This window comes from Camelus ferus, chromosome 10, assembly GCF_009834535.1.
Source record: "Camelus ferus isolate YT-003-E chromosome 10, BCGSAC_Cfer_1.0, whole genome shotgun sequence".
Taxonomy (NCBI): Eukaryota; Metazoa; Chordata; class Mammalia; order Artiodactyla; family Camelidae; genus Camelus; species Camelus ferus.
In genome coordinates, this window is record NC_045705.1 from 44866271 (window position 1) to 44873642 (window position 7372).

General features: G+C 44.7%; 1 non-coding gene across 1 annotated transcript; it reads left to right on the top strand.

The window, feature by feature from the left end:
* Nucleotides 1–2156: 2156 nt before the first annotated feature.
* Nucleotides 2157–2289, top strand: LOC116666703. The gene has a single exon (XR_004323605.1). It is a non-coding gene; the product is annotated as a small nucleolar RNA SNORA1 (small nucleolar RNA).
* Nucleotides 2290–7372: the final 5083 nt, after the last annotated feature.

The window sequence follows — 7372 nt, forward strand, 5'->3', positions numbered from 1 at the left end:
ATAGCACAGGAAACTAATACCTTGTTATAGCCTATAATGAAAAAGAAAATGAAAAGAAATATATATATATGTATCTATAACTGAATCACTATGCAGTACACCAGAAATTAACACAACATTGTAAACTGAATATACTGCAATAAAAAAATGAAAACTTCACATTAAAAAAAACCCCAAGCAATTCAATTAGAAAATGAACAAGTGATATGGAGAACCATTTAACCAAAAAGGCTATACACATGGCAAATAAGAAAAGGTGCTCAACATCACTACCTACCAGGGAAATGCAAGTCAGACCATGGTGAGATGTCACAACATACTTATTAGAAGAGCTAAGATTTAAAAAAAATAGTGACAACATGAAATTCTGGCAAAGATGAGGAGAAACTGAATTGCTCACACATTGCTCGTGGGAATGTAAAATGCTACAGCTACTCCGGGAAATCGTTGATTCTTTAAAAATCAAACGTACACTTGCCATAGAACCCAACCATTACACTCCTGGGTATTTATTTTAGAGAAATGAAGATTTAGGTTCACATAAAAACCTACACATGAATGCTTACAGCAGCTTTATTTGTAATAGCCCCAAATCAGAAACAACCCAGACATCCTTCAGTGCTTAAACCACAGCACCACCACACCACAGAACATTACTCAGCAACACAAAGGGATGAACTGTTGATACACACAACAACTTGGATGTATTACACTGTGAAAAAAGTCAATCTTAGGAGGTCACACACTGTCATTCCATTCAGACAACATTGTTGAAATGACACAAGCATGCAGACAGAAAGCATACTGATGGTCAATGGGAGTTAAGCATAGTGGAAGGTGGAAGGTGGGTGTCTTGACTGTGGTGGTGGTTACACAAATCCACACAAGTGGACCCAGGACTGTGCTCACACGTCATCATGCCACAGTCAGCTTCCTGGTTTTGACGCTACTATAATCACGTAAGATTTAACTACTGGAGAAAACTGGGCGGAGGGTACAAGGCATCTCGTCGTACTACTTTGCAACTTCCTACAAATCTAGAATTATTTCCAAATTTTAAAAAAGTTTTAAATGAGCTTGTAAAGAGTTTAGATCAGTAACTAACTTAATCACTATTAGCTCTCATTAGTATAATTATTTCATTTTCATTATTACTTCATACAAGTCATATCATTTAATGCTCACAATAAGCTTGTGGGAAAAAAGGGTTTTTACCCCCATTTTACAGACTGGAATGCTAAGACTTAGATACATTAGATAATTTGTCTAAGTTTACATATACAGAAAGACCTAGGAGTTGAAGCTCAGTCCATGGCCTTCCCATATACATGGGAGTACGAAGACCAGTATGATAAAAATCTTTGCCCTCATTGAACTTACAACATAGCAACGGAAATAAGAGATATAACTCAAACTCAAGCAGAGTACCATACATGCTGTGTAAGTTCCAAGGAAGGACCAAGAGAGGGAGAAGTAAAAATTCTAACTGAGGAGATTTAGGAAGGCTTCCTGGAAGAGGTGGCATTTGGGATTGTTTTGAAGAATGAGTAGGAGCCATAGGTATGGAAGGGGATAGTGGTACAGGAGAAACAACCCTGGACTCTCACTGGAGGAGGCAGTAGCATCAGGATGACTTATCTTAAAAAATGTGTTGATGCAGCCACTGTGGAAAACAGTATGGAGATTCCTCAAAAAGCTAACAATGGGACTACCATATGACCTAGCAATTCCACTCCTGAGTATACATCTGAAGAAAATGGAAGCATCAATTTGAAAAGATACATGCACCTCAAGGTTCATAGCAGCATTATTTACAATAGCTAAGATATGGAAGCAACCTAAGTGTCCATCAACAGATGAATGCATAAAGTGGATGTGGTGTATATATGATGAAATACTACTCAGTCATAAAAAAGAATGAAGCTTTGCCATTTGCAGCAACATGGATGGACTTGGAGGGTATTATGCTAAGTGAAATAAGCCAGACAAAGACAAATACTGTATGATACCACTTATACGTGGAATCTAAAAAATACAACAAACTATTGAATATAACAAAAAAAAAAACCAGACTTATACATATAGGGAATAGATTAGTGGTAACTTACATAATATTGTCCATCAACTATACTTCAACTTAAAAAATGTGGAGGTAAAGCCTCATTCTTAATGAGCAGGGCACTGCTGATCACAGTGTTCAAAAAATTGTCACTGGGGCTAAACTGAGACAGGTTATGCTCACATCACAGCAAATTTATTGCAGTGGTGACAATGAGACCAGTAACATTTTCCACTAAGGTTATGAGTAAACATTGGATGTACCACAGCCGCAATCTGGGGAATGTATTAAGGAATAATATAGTTCAGGTCATTAGCCAAAATAGCAACGTACTTCTTGCAATTTTACTTTAAGGGGACTAAACTAAATTATTTGAGAAAGTAGATCCCAAAGATTCTAAGTGGGATACTTTTTGAAGTATGTTGTCGGTAGCAAGTGGAGATAACAGAAACCCAACTAAGAAGATAGCAAGAAGGCTGACAGAACAACTGTGGGTTAAGCATGGGATCTTTTGCAAAGGCCTATCTTGAAGATAAGTCTTGACTCAAGCTTTGGAGGAATGAAGGTGACTTTGATGGGCAGTGCAATGAATCAGAACAAGTCAAATTCCTAAAGTTAAAATGTATTGACTAAAAAACGTGGAGGCGGTACCCGGTTGTCTGTGGGTCTTTGCAGCCAGGGTTGTTGCTCAGATAACCTCCTCACCGCTCCATGTCCAGTTTGGTTTGCCTTAACCAGACCGTCCCCTCCCCGGGGCCTGGCTCAGTTGATGCTTTTGGAAAAGGGATTTTGAGCTGTAAAGGACTGCTATTCCAGATGGATGCTAGGGCTTCAGAAGGAAGAACTGGATTCAAAGGAGCAGCTAAGAGGGATCCCCGAATCCTCTGGGACAATCACTTTCAACTGGGGTTTGGGGAGCCTACGGTTTCCACAAAGGTGTCCTGGGTGGGCTAGGAAACCACCCTGCAGAAAGGCGGATGTCTAGGGCCTGGGCTCAAGGTCTCCACTGCGTCAACCAGAAGAGCTCAGTGTCACCTTCCTTACACACTGACATTCCCAGTATGTTGGAAAAAATATCAGTTTCAGGTTAAAAACCCACAAAGCTAGTCCATCATCATCATCTCATCATATTTAACAGTAGCTGATTTTGAGTGATTTGCACGTGGCAACGTGCTTTACATGCCTTGTCTCATTTATCCTCACCGCAACTCTAAACAGTAGATACCACTGTTATCCCATTTACACAGGAGAAAACTTGGGCCCAGAGGTTAAGTAATTTGACCATCACACACATGTGGTACGTGATAGAGCCCGGCTTTGAACCCATGCAACTGGCTCCTGAGCCTGCACAACTTTCCACTACGAGGTACTGAGGAAGCCGAGGCCCAGGGAGAGGCAGGGACTTGCCCCAGGCCCCACTCCTCCTCAGGGCCTTCTTCCTCCAGATATGCTCCTTCCCCGTCTCCTTCTCCATCCTTAGTGTACATTCTAGAGCCAACTCACAAGTGGCTTTACATAGACCATCCCTTATTTGCCAAGCGTCTGTGCTCCCACCCAGGGAGCCACCAGAGGAGATGGAGCTGTGACACATCTGCTTCAGGACCCCCTGTTCTGAAGGGGCCTGGGATGCTCCCCTGGCCTGCAGCCTCCTTTCCCAGCCTCTGCTCTGGAAGCAGCTGAGGACCTTGGGCATGGCCTTCCAGGCCCTTCACAGTCTGCACTCATCCGTCTGTCCAGCCTCACCTCTGTTTTCTCTTCTTCCTACACTCTTGCTATTGCAGATATGTATTCATCCTATTCCTTTGTCCATGCTGTTCCCTCTGCTGAGAATACCCTTCCTGCGTGGTTGGCCTGGCATACTCCTCCTCAGATATGCCTTCTCTAGGGTCCTGAACCTCCTCCCAAGACAGAATTCCTCAATCTCTCCCAGCGCTCTCCCTGTCACAGCGCACACCCCTGTACTAGAACCACTGATTGACGCCTCTTCCTTGATTCAAAGACACGCAGGTGGTCCCATTTTCCCTGGACTAAAATCAGAAGAGGTCTTACAATCCATGCTTCTGATTATTTCTTGCCTCCTGGAACACTGTTATTGAATGGGTAGTATTTTGTAATCGATGTCGTCTTAGGATCCAAGACTTCCTCTCCCTCTAAACAGAGCTCACATGGGTTGGAGGCCAAGACCCAGGTGTCTCAGGACCCCCAGCAGCCAGCACAGGGAGGCACAGAGGAGGAACCAGGTGGTAGCGGCCATGGTGTCCATGGGCCCAGGTCAGCATGAGAGGCCTGCGAGGCTGCAGGCTCCAGGGCATCCCTGAGGCCCAGCAGAGCCTCCTGCAGTTTCTACCCCTACCCAAGTTCATGCAACCACCTTGTGGCATATGCCCTGGAGAGAAACACAGGCAAGGACTGCAGGCTTCCTTTCCCCCATGTTACTTTGCTAGGGCTGACATAATGAAGTACTACCACTGACTGGGTAGCTAAAGCAACAGAAATTTCTCTTCTCACAGCTCTGGAAGCCAGAAGTCCAAGATCAAGGTGTCAGCAGGGCTGGCCTCCCCTGAGGCCTCTTTCCTTGCCTTATGGATGGTCATCTTCTCCCTGTGTCTCCGCGAGGTCCTACCTCTGTGCGTGTACCTGTGTTCTAATCTCCTCTTTTGGTTAAGGACACCAGAGTCAGATTAGATTAGGACCTACACTAATTTAAACTTAATGACCTCATTTTAACTTAATTACCTCTTCAAAGACCCTGTCTTCAAATACAGTCACATTCTGAAATACTGGGTGTTAGGACTTGAACATACAAATTTGGGAGGAACATATTTTGGCCGGTAACACCCCTCTAAGGTTGACCAAGCTCAGCATGAAGCATGTCAGTCTCAGATTCCAAACCCCACTGCACCCCACGCACTGCTTCCACTTTTCTCTCTCAGAAGTAGCCACCATAGCTGACGGCCCCTTGCCCTTAGCTCTCTTGAATTTCCAATAGAGTTTTCCAGCGAACTCTCTTCTGATTGCTCTGCCCTTCTCTGTCCTCATCTACTTAGTGCCTGGCTCCAAGCGCCTCCTGATCTAGGCCTTCCAACCTAAATCTCCCATGGCAGGTGGCTCCACCTCCCTGTCTAAAATACAGGAATCTGAAGCTTGGTAAGGTCTCTCAAGGACACGGGATTTGCTTAACCATCTCCTCCCCCTTGCCTGCAGAACACTCTGCTAATCAATCCCAGCACACTTTCCCCAGAAGCCAAGCCCAGGCAGCCACTGTCAAGTGGGCTGGCTTGTGAGCTGGTTAACAGGTGCAGCTGGGGCCTCAATGCCCTGTAGGGGAGCTTCTAATCAGAAATCCTGTGGCTCCTTGGGTACAACATCCACACACCAGATCCTTTTGGATAGTCCTGAATTTACATCACTTTTACTCTCTTCAACAAAAGCAATTTGTAAATTAGATAAGTAAGTAAAAGTGTCTGCATTCTTTCGAGGGGGAACATTTGACCGACTCTTGGACTCTGGCCCAACAGATGTCCTCTCCATGTTGCCTGAAGCAGTTGGCCAGAAATCTGGGCTTTCTACTAAGTGGTCCAAGCCAGGGAACAAAGGAATAGAACTGGCTGAATATTCACAGGTTCATTCATTCACTCCTTTCCCCAGCACTCACTGAGCATCTACTTCATGCCTGGCACTGCTCTAAGGGCTGGGGATGCAGGCAAAGATAGTGAGATTCGACCAGGTGCTGGACCCAACAGCACCCTAGCAGTATTTAATTCTTTATGGACTCCATTTTGGTATTTTTCCATCTCCATAGCAAATATTGCTAATTGTCCCTAAAATTCATGGTCTTCCTTCCATAGTACACAGTGCATGTGAAGGAACTTCCCAGTGAGCAACTACAGCTGGCAGCCCCCTCTATGTCTAGGCATGGCCATGTTACCTCACCCATGAAATATAAGAGGTGATGAGAGTCATTTCCCGGCTGAGGCTTTTATGAAGCTGGTGAGCCTTCTCCACGTTCTTTCTCACCTTCCATTGGCTAGATGCAGGACGGAGAAGCCGTAGGATGGAAGGAGCCTGGGTTCCTGAATCACTGGGTGGAGGAGAGCCACCCACTGACAAGAAACGTCAGCCTTGGACTATTATATGAACATGAAATAAATTTCTATTGGGTTGATCCTTTATACATTTTTGGGTCTTTTGTTATAGAGTTACATTACCCTAAATAACACAAATTTTAAGTGAAGTCTGTCTCATTGCTACACTGGTTCAGACATGTCTTTGTAGCTCTACTGTCTACTTTCAAAACAGTTTGGATGTGGGGACCCAAAGGAAATGTTTCTCAGCCTAGGAATTGGCCTTTCCTCTAAGCCACATGCCTTGAACTCAGATTATGAGAGGGACTTAAGAACTCTGGTAAAAACAAGCTTTCAAAATTTGAGAAAACTGCAAAGCTTCCCTGAGAAATTCCCAAGCACCATATTCCTCTGCCTGGGAAATCAGTCTGGGTACAGCACAATCTTTTAAGCAGCGAGAAACCCCCTGTCTAGGTTTCAGTACCCACTGGCCACGGCTCAGTGACGGAGTGGGCAGAGTCAGGACCACCCGGCAAAGAGAAATTAACAAGTAATGGAAGCCGAGCCCCCCTGGCTGGGCCAACAGCATGAGTCAGAGTGCTACAGAAATAAAGAAATCCCATTCATAAATTTTTCCTCGCCCCAGCTTAAGAGCTTTCAAAGTCATAAAGTCGACATAAAGCCAGAAGACCTACAATTGTCCAATTAGAGGTTTTATCCAGGAAAACACACATTTTCAAAGTCACTGGTTGGTCCCCATGCCAGGAGTGTAGCTAAGCTGGTTTGGCCTGCTGTACCTCTGGCTTTTATAGAACTTTCCACTTCAGTGGGACAGGACAAAAGACTTCTTAGAGCCTCTTACCCCCAAGGTGGGGTCCACCAGGGGCCTACAGACACCCAAAGCTACCCCTTCCTGCAACAACTCAGGAAAAACAAGAATCTATCTAAGCCAGCTCATCCAGGAGGAGAGTAGCAACTAAGGGCTTACTACCGATGATTCTGGAGTGTTCCAAATACGTAGCACATATTATTGCGTTCAAGCTTCATTATGCCCCTGCAAGGAAGGGTCTATTTTCCTTCATCTTCCAGATGAGGAAACTGAGGCTTGGAGAGGTCAACCCACATGCTCAGGGTTAGATGGCTCCATGAGTAACAAGGCTGAGATCGGAACTCAGGTTTAGTGATTCTAAAATCCTTCAATCTCTACCTTCTGCTGCCACTCATGATCCCAGGGCTCTCATTCTGTCCC